Source organism: Mustelus asterias, chromosome 16, assembly GCF_964213995.1.
Source record: "Mustelus asterias chromosome 16, sMusAst1.hap1.1, whole genome shotgun sequence".
Taxonomy (NCBI): domain Eukaryota; kingdom Metazoa; phylum Chordata; class Chondrichthyes; order Carcharhiniformes; family Triakidae; genus Mustelus; species Mustelus asterias.
The window spans coordinates 102,965,942-102,979,507 of record NC_135816.1 but is presented as its reverse complement, the minus strand read 5'-3'; the positions used below and the strand labels follow the sequence as shown (position 1 = coordinate 102,979,507).

The following is a 13,566-nucleotide window of genomic DNA, read 5'->3' as shown; positions in this document are numbered from 1 at the left end:
CACCATGAGGAGGTCCATTGCCTTCTTCACTTTCCTGAGGCTCCATCTTAACTTGACTTAGGTTCCACAGTGGAGAGCTGCTCACCTCAGATGTCTGTGGCGATGCATCAACCTCCAGTGCAGCAGCAAAGCGTTCATGAACCTGTGCCAGAACCCCAAGCTGCAAGGCTTGTTCGCCTGCAGACAGATCAGACTCGTTCTCTTTCATTGACAGGGAAAGCAATATCACTGATGGGTTCATCCTTTATCTTATAATGGTTTACTGTCCTCAGTTGACACATTCTCGGGACCAACCAGTTTCTCATATTCTTCAGCCAGCTGCTTGCTCACCTGCAGAGTGTAGCTGTGATAGTCCTTGATACGATGTTGCCAGAACCTCTGCAAGGAGAGCATGCTGCCGATCCCCACCTCATGGAACACCTGCTCCATCACGTCCTGGAAGGGGGTCTGCCCGACCCGTGCTTCTCGATCCGTGGCGGAGCGCAGAAGCCGCGTGAATTTGAAGTACGAATTGCTGGCGATATCGGTCAGCGTTTCCAGAACGCCCTCGTGGGCAAACTCGAAGCCTGCATGTGCCAGGACTGTGACAACTGACTGGTCGAGGAGCTGCCGACAAGATGTCCAACTGAGTTCCGTCACTGGCTCACCTTTCCCTCTGTAGAAGTCACTCTCCGGGTCACTGTGCCTCAACTGGAAAGGCAGCTTTGGGCTTTTACTGTTAAGAGGTAGCAGTTCTTCTGGGATGGGTTGTGAGTTGGGTACTGGCGGCAGAGCTTCAGCCTCCTCTGCCTTCACTCCTTCCAGCTGCGGCTGGCCCTGTGCTTGAGCGGCAGCAACGAGGCTCCGGAGCCGCCGGTTGTGCTGCAGCAGTTGAATGGTGTGGACTGTCGGCCGCAGGGCTCAGACGGCACGTCCAGTGTGGTCGCTGGCTGGGGCCTGTCGGCCGAGGGCTGGTGCAGTGGAGGATCCTGGATCTCCACCGTCCGGAACTCCCGCTGCAACAGGTCGAAAGAGATCCGGCTGGGCTGAGCGGAGGCCACTGGGATCTCACCCCAGTACTTTATCATCTTCACTCTCTCCCCAGCTTTGGGTCAAATGGAGATTTGTACAGAGAAAGCCGAGATGAATGAATTTAAATAAAGCAGAGTCAAAGCAATGTGTGTGAGTTAAAGTGAGTTAAAGTGTGTTGAGTTAACGACAGATTTGCTAAGGACATGCGGCTGTTAGGATTTTCCAGGAGTAGTGAAAAGTCATGAATCAATAAATTGACAGGACTTTTTCATAAAAGCAGGAGTAAAGGATCATTCTTCTGTATTGCCAACTACCTTCAGGCTCCTTCAAACTGGCTGCAATGTCTCTGGTGAAATCTGCAGCCACTAATTCTGAATTCTTCGCCCTGTACCGTCACCAGGGGCGGCTCCACGGCAAACTCCGAAGTTTAACGTGAAGTGAATCTGGGAGGGGGTGACGTGGTTGTCACCGCGGGCCACCACCCCTCTCAGGCACGGTTGGAGCAACAAGGGGCAACAGAGATGGTCGGAGAGCGCATGCGCACTCGAGACAGGTGGCGGGCTGCCCAGCTGTGACGAGAGGAATAGGGGTTCCTCGCTGGCGACAGAGCCAGTTTGATCCCCACCTCCAGTGTCCAGAACGCATGCGCACCACCCACTGCTAATCACGTGGCCAGGAGCGGGCTGCTGCCAGGTGAGTCCTCATGACATCAGAAGAATAGACACCAAACTGGGGTTGAGAGAGAGGTCAGGGGTCAAGTGTGAGTATTGCCATTAGGGCAATAAAAGATAGGAGGAGGCCATTTGGCCCTTTGCGCCTGCTCCGCCATTCATCACGATTATGGCTGATCATCCAACTACGTAATGGCAGAAATCAGTGCTGCTAGAATCATGAATTTCACCATCTACAGACAAGTCAAAGGCTGATTCGTATATTTTTTTCCAAAATACATTTACATGTGTTTTATTATATTCCTCGTGTTTTGTAACGAATAAGCACACTGTCCTGGTCCCTCCATGCTGACGCTATAGATAAGAAAGCCCACCAATGCCTATACTTTCTCAGATAAGGAAATTGGTGCACTGCCAATCTCACCAACATTTCCAGATGTATCATAGAAAGCATTCTTTCTGGTTGTATCACAGCTTTGTATGTGTCCTGCTCTGCCCAAGACCACAAGGAACTACAAAGGGTTGTGAATGTAGCCCAATCCACCACGCAAACCAGCCTCCCATCCATTGACTCTGTCTACACTTCCCGCTGCCTCGGCAAAGCAGCCAGCATAATCAAGGACCCCACACACCCCGGACATTCTCTCTTCCACCTTCCATCAGGAAAAAGATACGGAAGTCTGAGGTCACGTACCAACCGACTCAAGAACAGCTTCTTCCCTGCTACCATCAGCCTTTTGAATGGACCTACCTTATATTAAGCTGATCTTTCTCTGCACCTTAGCTATGACTGTAACACTATGTTCTGCACCCTCTCCCCTGTGTACTCTGTGAACGGTATGTTTTGTGAGGTGTGCACTTTGGGAGATCAAATGTTAAGGGTAAGTATACAGTTAATGGCAGGATCTTGAACAGCATTGATATACAGAGAGATCATGAGGTTTAAGTCCATAGCTCCCTGAAAGTGGCCACACAAATAGAAAGGGTAAAGAATGCGTGTGGCCCGCTTGCCTTTATTGGTCGGGGTATTGAGTACAAGAGTCAGGATGTCATGTTGCATCTTTATAAAACTTTGGTTAGGCTGCATTTCAGAGTATTGTGTTCAATCCTGGTCGCCACATTACAGGAAGGATGTGGAGGCTTTGGAGAGGGTGCAGAAGAGGTTTCCCAGGATGCTGCCTGGATTAGAGGGTATGAACTATGAGAAGAGGCTTGACAAACTAGAGTTGTTTTCTCTGGAGCGGCGGAGACTGAGGGGAGACCTGATAGGAGTCTATAAAATGATGAGAGGCATAGATAGGGTTGACAGAACCATTTTCCCAGAGTTGAAATGTCAAATACTAGGGCTGTTTAAGTTAAACCCCTTCCTGACTTAACAGTCAGTTCACAAGACCATGAACCTTGTAAAGTTAAGCCCAGATTTCTGCAGTACATCCTGTTCAAGCTGAATTCTGTTCATCAGAACCTTGCAGGCTTTATCACCAACTCAACACTTGAGTAGGAGACTGAATATTTGGTTGACTTGATCGAGATGATTCACCAACTCCCCCGGAGGTGGCACAGTGGTTAGCACTGCTGCTTCACAGATCCAGGGACTCAGGTTCAATCTCTGGCTTGGGTGAACATGTGGAGTCTGCACATTCTCCCCATGTCTGTGTGGGTTTCCTCTGGGTGCTCTGGTTTCCTCCCACACTCCAAAGATGTCCAAATGGTAAGGTGGATTGGCCATGCTAAATGTCCCTTAGTGTCCAAAGATGTGCAGGTTAGGTGGATTGGCCATGCTAAATGTCCCTTAGTGTCCAAAGATGTGCAGGTTAGGTGGATTGGCCATGCTAAATGTCCCTTAGTGTCCAAAGATGTGCAGGTTAGGTGGATTGGCCATGCTAAATTGTCCCTTAGCGTCCAAGGATGTGCAGGTTAGGTGGATTGGCCATGCTAAATTGTCCCTTAGTGTCCAAAGATGTGTAGGTTAGGTGGATTGGCCATGGTAAATGTGTGTGATTACGGGGATAGGGTGGAGAGTGGGGCCTGGATGGGATGCTTTTTTGGAGTCGATGCAGACTGGATGGGCCAAATGGCCTCTTTCTGCACTGTCGGTTGTCGGTGATAACTCCAATAGCTCCTTCAGGTTAGTGAGCAGAATCATGTTATCAACATATTGAAGTTTCCCACCTTTTATCTATCGTGTCTCTCTCATAACCATTTCATGCCAGAGAGGACACATCTGTCTTGACACTCTTTTGACTCTGAACGATTCTGAGACTGCTACAACCGGGACATTGAGTACAAAAGTTGGCAAATCGTGTTGCAGCTATATAAAACCTTGGTTAGGCTGCATGTGGAGTATTGCGTGCAGTTCTGGTCACCACACTACCAGGACGTGGAAGCTTTGGAGAGAGTGCAAAGAAGGTTCACCAGGATGTTGCCGGGTCTCGAGGGCATTGACTATGAGGAGAGGTTGAATAAACTAGGATTGTGTTCACTGGAAAGATGGAGGCTGAGGGGAGACCTGGTAGAGGTTCACAAAATGATGAGAGGCAGAGACAGGGTGGGTAGTCAGAGGTGTTTTCCCAGGGTGAAAGGGTCACTTACAAGGGGGCACAGGTTCAAGGTGAGAGGGGGAAAGTTTAAGGGAGATGTGCGGGGGAGGTTTTTCACGCAGAGAGTGGTGGGTGCCTGGAACGCGCTGCCAGAGGAGGTGGTGGAAGCAGGCACATTAGCAACATTTAAGAGGCATCTGGATGGGTCCATGAATAGGGAGGGAATGGAGGGATCCAGACTCAGTAAGGGCAGGTTCTTTTTAGTTTAGTTAGGGCAGGGGTCTCAAAACTACGGCCCGTGGGCCACATCCGGCCCGCAGCGGGCTAACATCTGGCCCACAGCCAGTGGGGTGAGATGGGATTCCCGCTGCTGAAAACACTCCTGCGTCTGGAACCCCGCCGCTGACTCAGGATCCGGACGCGGGGACGGAAGCCACAGGCCGGACATTTGCTGCCGCCCTGCGCGGTGTCTGATGGACCCATGGGAATCCCCGCCCTCTTTGCTGGCCTGTTGTCCAATCAGAGCTGTCGTCCTGTGACTGGACAGTTCATTGAACGAATCAGCAATTGAGACATCTGTTATCCAATTGCCGCTCTGTATTGACTGAGTGACAGCTGCTTTATCCAATCCGTAAGTTCCATCTGTCTGAAATGAGCGCGAACAATGACGATGATGGCGGCAATTCAGACCAATTCAGTTATGGAAGGAAAAAAGAAAAGAAAGTGGACAGTGAGTGCTGCCTGTTTAATGAAGAATGGGGTGTAAAGTACTTCTTTGTACAAGCAGGTGATAAAACCTTGTGTGTCATATGCAACGAAACTGTTGCAGTTTTGAAGGAGTACAATGTACGTCGGGACGATGAGACCAAACATGAACCAAGTTATTCCCAATTCACAGGAACACAGCGTTCGGAAAAATTTGAATCAACGCAACGCAGGTTGCTTTCCCAACAAGCTTTTTTTACGCAGAAGATAACTGAAAATGAAGCTTTAACCAGGGCCAGCTACAAACTAGCTTATGTGTTGGCTAAAAGAGGAAAGCCATTCACCGATGGAGATCTCATCAAAGAGTGTATAATGGAAGCAGTGGAAGAGTTATGCCCAGAAAAAGCAAATCTGTTCAAACTCATCAGTCTTGCACCAAATACTGTTGCCCTCGTAGAATTGAGGATATAGGAAGCAATATATTTCATCAAATTGCAGACAAAGCGAGAAATTTTCAGTTGCATTCTCTCGCACTTGATGAATCGACTGATGTGTGTGACACATCACAACTCCTAGTATTCATCCGTGGTGTCGACAGTGAATTTAATGTGACACAAGAATTAGCATCAGTGCATAGCATGCACAGCACAGTAGCTGGAGAAGACAGCTTCAAAGAATTGCAAAAAACTGTGTTAGAATATAACCTGGAGTGGAATAAACTGCAATGTGTGACAATTGATGGAGGAAAGAACATGTCTGGGGTGAAGAAAGGTTTGGTTGGACAAATCACAAAAGCTTGTGAGGTTGGTGGATTCTCAAAGCCCATGTTTCTGCATTGTATTATCCATCAACAAGCATTGTGCGGAAAATATGTGGATATGTCTTGCGTTCTGAAACCTGTTGTTTCAACAGTGAATTTCATTCAATCTCACGGGCTTAATCATCGCCAGTTCGTGATTTTCTGAAAGAAACTGATTCTGAGTTTGGTGACTTGCCTTATTATACAGCAGTTCAATGGCTTAGTTGTGGAAAGGTTCTATCACGGTTCTTTCAACTCAGAGAGGAAATTGATTCCTTTCTCACAGAGAAGAATTGACCCGAACCACTTTTATCAAACACTGACTGGCTTTGGAAATTGGCATTTTTTGCAGACGTGACAGGCCATATGATTCAATTGAATCTGAAGTTGCAAGGTGAAACAAATTTGATTTGTGATCTATTCGCGCATGTCAAGGCATTCAGGGCAAAACTGATGCTATTTCAAGGACAGTTGAAAGTTCCTAACTTGTTTCATTTCCCATTTGCAACAGAAATCATTAAGGACTTGCAAAAACAATTTCAGGAACGATTTTCAGATCTTGATGGAAACACAGATGAAATAAAGCTGTTTCAAAATCCATTTGGCTGCAATGTTGAAACACTCCCAAGTCAGTTTCAAATGGAAATTATTGATCTCCGATCAGATGACATGCTGAAAGACAAGTATAAAGAAGGAAATCTGATCCATTTTTATAAATCTTTGCAGCCTGAGCAGTTTCCAAATTTGAAGCGATTTGCTTGTGGATTTGTATCAGTTTTTGGTACAACATACCTGTGTGAACAAACATTTTCAAAAATGAAGTATGTTAAGTCCAAATATCGAGCAAATTTATCTGATGAGCATTTGAAGTCCATTCTAATAATTGGCTCCTCCTGAACTTCAGTTCAGCAATATTTTGAAATTAAAAAAGCAGTTCCATCATTCCCATTAATCTTGTGCAAAACTTCATGATTTGTTGGTTGCGATTGAAAACTCCAATTGCCAGAATTGTGTGGAAAGGTGCAGACTGAATTTATTTTTGTTTGACCTTTATTAATGGTTCAAGTTTATTTTGAATTTCTTTGCTTTGTTTTACTGAAGTTCTTTCTTGGGGCGTGTTTATTTTTCTTATTGCGTGCCACAAAATTGGGCAAATTCTCATTTCAAGTAAACATTTGTAAAATTTCAGGAATTAAAATTAATTTAAAAATGAATAGCCTGCTTTTCTCATCTGCAGTTAAGTAATTGATTATTTTGTCAGAGCATTTGCGAATGCTTGACATTTTTACTCATTATATATCATTTCTCAGTGTAAGAATCATAGAAATCATAGAAACCCTACAGTGCAGAAGGAGGCCATTCGGCCCATCGAGTCTGCACCGACCACAATCCCACCCCACATATTTACCCGCTAATCCCTCTAACCTACGCATCCCAGGACTCTAAGGGGCAATTTTTAACCTGGCCAATCAACCTAACCCGCACATCTTTGGACTGTGGGAGGAAACCGGAGCACCCGGAGGAAACCCACGCAGACACGAGGAGAATGTGCAAACTCCACACAGACAGTGACCCGAGCCGGGAATCGAACCCGGGACCCTGGAGCTGTGAAGCAGCAGTGCTAACCACTGTGCTACCGCGCACGGCATTGTTTCTTTGTAATTGTCACATTTCTCTTTTGTTCTGAATCATATCATGCTGATTACAAAGATGATCCAAATAAAACTTATTCATTCATTTAAATTTTATTCATTCATTTAGAAAACTAATTTTTTTTCTTTGGCCCCCGAAAATGTGTAAAATATACGATGTGGCCCTCGTACTGAAACGTTTGGAGAGCCCTGAGTTAGGGCATCATTTCGGCACAGGCTCAGAGGGCCAAAGGACCTGTTCCTGCGCTGTACTTTTATTTGTTCTTTCTATAATCCTGAGCCAGATTTTACTCACATGAGAGATCAAAACAATTGTATAAAAGGTGAGAGAGAGTTGCAGAAGGTTACAGATGTTGTAAGTTTTACAGATGTGGAAGACGTTATTGAGAAAGGGAGATATGAAGAACGGGGGTAGATAATTTTGTAGATACCTTAAATCAAACACCTTTTATAGATAGCAGACTGTGTACATCCTTCATAGATACCAGACTGGAGATGGTACACCTTTTATAGATACCAGAGTGTGTACATCTTCTATAGATACCATGTAGTAAGCACCTTCTATAGATAGCAGACTGTGTACACCTATATATACCAGAATATGAGCACCGTTTGCAAATACCTTACCATGAATACTGTAAATACCACAGTGTACACCTTTTATAGATACATTGTATGTTTCTAATATCTTGAATAAATAAACATGGGCATTTGTGAATTGGTGGTGAAATTGAGCTGTTTAATTAACACAAGCATGCGGCTTTTTGACACTGCCATTGAAATCATGGATAACATTTCTGATTGTCAGATGGGAAGTCACGTCTCTAGATTTCAGACATGGCTTCTTGAGGGTGTTCTGCTGACATGAACAGTGTGTTAAATATTCCTGCCTCCTTTTCTGTTCCACTGTACCGAGAAATTGTAAGATGTGAGACCCACAAGGTTGAATTTCCATTGCCAGGTGAGGATTTATTGAAATTAGAACCATTACAACAGTAAAAAAAAAGTGACAAATGAGGAACAGATTTGGAATGGAGAAACCCATGGGTCATTTGGGTGACACACTGGGGCCTTCTGATCATGCTTCAAACTAGGCAGTTAAATTAACTCGCAAAATATACTCTGCTGGGTGACTTAGTGACAGTTAAAGGCTGCAGCGATACTGATTAACTGCATATTGTTTTCTGCAGGCTGTGTTTTCTCATTTCATCCTTTCCACCTACCAGCTGCACTAGTAAATGAGAAACACTGAGCCTTCAGTCAGAGCCTCTCCCTTGACAAGCGAAGGAAGGAATGATTTCCTTTCCCTTTTCAATATCTCTTCATACATTTATGTAAGAACCCGAAGATTTAAATGTTTATCCAACCTTCTCCATCTTGAAAACATAACGTGGTAGGAATTCTTCCAGTTGTTGTGGGGGGCGCCACCTCCCCAGATGTTCAGAAAAAAGCTTCCCAAAAAAAAACTACTACAAATACTGAACGGGAAAACATCCTGAACCATGCAGAAAGCAGAGGAGTCCTTGACCAGTCGGTTTCAGACCCATAACAAAGTACTCATCGTTTGTGTTCAGAAAACGAGCATCCTGCCCCACTGTTCCAGAACAAATCCGGTATCATTTCCCAACATATGTTGACCAAGAAGCAAGCTTTGTTCCACAGATGTGCTCTGCATTCAGCTGGAATGGGGTGGGTGCTTTGCAATGACGTCATGCTGTTGAAAGAAAGAAACAAAATACCATGAGACTTGAAGGGCAGATTCTAATTCATCTGGTACCTGATCACATCACTCAGATAAAACCTCTGAACTGCTTCAAAAACAACACCGGGAAATTGGTTAGACTTTGGGCAACCATGTAAAGTGTGCAATATCGAATCAGTCACTCCTTGGCGGTGGCCCGAGATATTTACTGGAATGGCACCAGGGATGGGGGGGGCCTCAGAGACTGAAGAAGCTGAGTTTGAGAATGTTAAGGGGAGTGCAATGGCCTTGAAGCAGTAACTGTCAGGGGAGGCGATGGCCTAGTGGTATTATTGCTGGACGATTAACTCAGCTAATGTTCTGGGGACCCGGGTCCGAATGCTGCCACGCCAGCTGGTAGAATTTGAATTCAATTTTTAAAAAGTCTGGAATTAAGAATCTACCGATTACCATGAAACCATTGTCAATTGTCAGAAAAACACATCTGGTTCACTAACGTCCTTTAGGGAAGGAAATCTGCCGTCCTTATCTGGTCTGGCCTACAAGTGACTCTAGGGCCGCAGCAATGTGGTTGACTCTCAACTGCCCTCAGGCAACTAGGGATGGACAATAAATGCTGGCCAGCCAGCGACCCCCATGTCCCACAAATGAATTTTTTAAAAGCATATTTCTTTCCCTAAAGGGCACTCATGAACCCAAGAGGGTTTCATGGTGATCAATCCTGACACCAACATTTTTTTTTCATATGTTTATTGAAGATGTTCATATATTTTACATAGCAAACAAACAGATACAGATACACATTCCAACGCGACAGAGCACAGGACTCCCCGTGGCCAGAGGACAAGCCCCTGGTACCCCCGGCACCCACCCTGCCCGAGTCCCCAGGAATTACGATGATAATATAAAAAAGGATCAGAGGAACACCGCTGGAGAACCAACTGAGCGCCCAAGCAGCCCAGACTATAAACTTGCGAGAGGGGAAAAGAAAAAGAGAAAGACAGCAAAGGAGAGAGAAGAAGGAAAGTGAGAGGGAAAAGAGAAAAAAGAGAAAGGTTCTCGTGTTGGCATCCACATCTCGGCGGGGAGGGTGGGCACACTCATTCCATGGACTGCCATTAGCAGTCTTTTCCCCAGGTTTCTGTGGCTCTGACTCATCTTTCATTCCCTCCCCCTGCAGTATAAATATCTCCCACGTTCTATGTCTTTTAGCTTTGACAAAGTGTCATTAAGTAGTAAAGATAGTAAAAGCAGTGCCAGTAATCCTTGTACCAGACACATCAGGCAAAAGTAAGACAGAGAGCAAGGGAAGTCCAGATTAAACTGCATTTTGTTCAATGCAAGAGGCCTGACGGGCAAGGCAGATGAACTCAGGGCATGGATCGGTACGTGGAAGTGATATTATAGCAATTACTGAAACATGGCTAAGGGAGGGACAGGACTGGCAGCTCAATGTTCCAGGGTACAGATGCTACAGGAAAGATAGAACAGGAGGTAAGAGAGGAGGGGGAATTGCACTTTTGATTAGGGAAAACATCACAGCAGTACTGAGAGGGGAGATATCCGAGGGTTCGGCCACTGAGTCTGTACGGGTAGAACTGAGAAATAAGAAGGGGGGAATCACTTTGATAGGGTTGTACTATAGGCCCTCAAATAGTCGGCGGGAAATTGAGGAGCAAATATGTAAGATTACAGATAGCTCCAAGAAAAATAGGGTGGTAATAATAGGGGATTTTAACTTTCCCAACATTGACTGCGACAGCCATAGTATTAGAGGGTTGGATGGAGAGAAATCTGTTGAGTGTATTCAGGAGGAATTTCTCATTCAGTATGTGGATGGCCCAACTAGAGAGGGGACAAAACTTGACCTCCTCTTGGGAAATAAGGAAGGGCAGGTGACAGAAGTGTTAGTGAGGGATCACTTTGGGACCAGTGACCATAATTCTATTAGTTTTAAGATAGCTATGGAGAGTGACAGGTCTGGCCCAAAATTTAAAATTCTAAATTGGGGCAAGGCCAATTTTGATGGTACCAGGCAGGAACTTTCAAAAGTTAATTGGGGGAGTCTGTGGGAAGGCAAACGGACGTCTGGTAAGTGGGAGGCTTTCAAAAGTGTGTTAACCAGGGTTCAGGGTAAGCACATTCCTCTTAGAGTGAAAGGCAAGGCTGGTAGAAGTAGGGAACCCTGGATGACTCGGAATATTGAGGCCCTGGTCAAGAAGAAGAAGGAGGCACATGACATGCATAGGCAGCTGGGATCAAGTGAATCCCTTGAAGAGTATAGGGGCTGTAGGAGTAGAGTTAAGAGAGAAATCAGGAGGGCAAAAAGGGGACACAAGATTATTTTGACAGAGAAGGCAAAGGAGAATCCAAAGAGCTTCTACAAGTACATAAAGGGCAAAAGAGTAACAAGGCAGAGAGTAGGGCCTCTTAAGGATCAACAAGGTCATCTATGTGCGGATCCACAAGAGATGGGTGAGATCCTAAATGAATATTTCTCATCAGTATTTACTGTTGAGAAAAGCATGGGTGTTAGGGAACTTGGGGAAATTAATAGTGATGTCTTGAGGAGTGTACATATTACAAAGAAAGAGGTGCTGGAAGTCTTAAAGCGCATCAAGGTAGATAAATCCCCGGGACCTGATGAAGTGTATCCCAGGACATTGTGGGAGGCGAGAGAGGAAATTGGGGGTCCCCTAGCAGAGATATTTGAATCATTGATAATCACAGGTGAGGTGCCTGAAGATTGGAGAGTGGCAAATGTTGTGCCTTTGTTTAAAAAGGGCTGCAGGGAAAAGCCTGGGAATTACAGGCCAGTGAGCCTCACATCTGTGGTGGGTAAGTTGTTGGAAGGTATTTTGAGAGACAGGATCTACAGGCATTTAGAGACACAAGGACTGATTGGGGACAGTCAGCATGGCTTTGTGAGTGGAAAATCATGTCTCACAAATTTGATTGAGTTTTTTGAAGGGGTAACCAAGAAGGTAGATGAGGGCAGTGCAGTTGATGTTGTCTACATGGACTTTAGCAAGGCCTTTGACAAGATACCGCATGGTAGGTTGTTGCATAAGGTTAAATCTCACGGGATCCAGGGTGAGGTATCTAAATGGATACAAAATTGGCTTCTTGACAGAAGCCAAGAAGGGTCGTTGTAGAGGGTTGTTTTTCAAACTGGAGAGCTGTGACCAGCGGTGTGCCTCAGGGATCAGTGCTGGGTCCACTGTTATTTGTCATTTATATTAATGATTTGGATGAGAATATAGGGGGCATGGTTAGTAAGTTTGCAGATGACACCAAGATTAGTGGCTTAGTGGACAGTGAAGAAAGTTATCTCTGATTGCAATGGGATCTTGATCAATTGGGCCAGTGGGCTGACGAATGGCAGATGGAGTTTAATTTAGAGAAATGTGAGGTGATGCATTTTGTTAGATTGAACCAGGGCAGGACTTACTCAGTTAATGGTAGGGCGTAGGGGAGAGTTACAGAACAAAGAGACCTCGGGGTACAGGGTCATAGCTCCTTGAAAGTGGAGCCACAGGTGGACAGAGTGGTGAAGAAGGCATTCAACATGCTTGGTTTCATTGGTCAGAACATTGAATACAGGAGTTGGGACGTCTTGTTGAAGTTGTACAAGACATTGGTAAGGCCACACTTGGAACACTGTGTACAGTTCTGGTCACCCTCTCACAGAAAGGATATTATTAAACTAGAAAGAGTGCAGAAAAGATTTGCTAGGATGCTACCGGGACTTGATGGTTTGATTATAAGGAGAGGCTGGATAGACCGGAATGTTTTTCTCTGAAGCGTAGAAGGCTGAGGGGTGATCTTATTGAGGTCTATCAAATAATGAGGAGCATATGTCAGCTAGATAGTCAATATCTTTTCCCAAAGGTAGGGGAGTCTAAAACTAGAGGGCATAGGTTTAAGGTGAGAGGGGAGAGATACAAAAGTGTCCAGGGGGGCAATGTTTTCACAAAGAGGGTGGTGAGTGTCTGGAACAAGCTGCCAGAGGTAGTAGTAGAGGCGGGTACAATTTTGTCCTTTAAAAAGCATTTAGACAGTTACATGGGTAAATGGGTATAGAGGGATATGGGCAAAATGTGGGCAATTGGGATTAGCTTAGGGGTTTAAAAAAAAAGGGAGGCATGGTCAAGTTGGGTCAAAGGGCCTGTTTCCATGCTGTAAACCTCTATGACTCTATCTGGACGCAAAACGTCAGCTCTTTTCTCTCCTTACAGATGCTGCCAGACCTGCTGAGATTTTCCAGCAGTTTCTCGTTTGGTTTCAATGTTCCCTACTAGTTGGATGAAGAAACGTCCATGGGTCCGACACCACGTATTCCGCGAGAAAATGATTTAATCATTTCTGCTGACTTGGAAGATGCAGCAGTCCTGGGGGAGGAGCAGTCCAGGGCAGGATTCAACCTGGATCCTGTTGAAATTTCCACCCAGTATCAACCGATGTGAATTCAAATCCGGAAGTAGAG

General features: G+C 45.3%; 1 pseudogene; it reads right to left on the bottom strand.

The window, feature by feature from the left end:
- Window positions 1-209: 209 nt before the first annotated feature.
- Window positions 210-1,067, bottom strand: LOC144505555 (STAGA complex 65 subunit gamma pseudogene; annotated as a pseudogene).
- Between the last annotated feature and the right edge of the window lie 12,499 nt (window positions 1,068-13,566).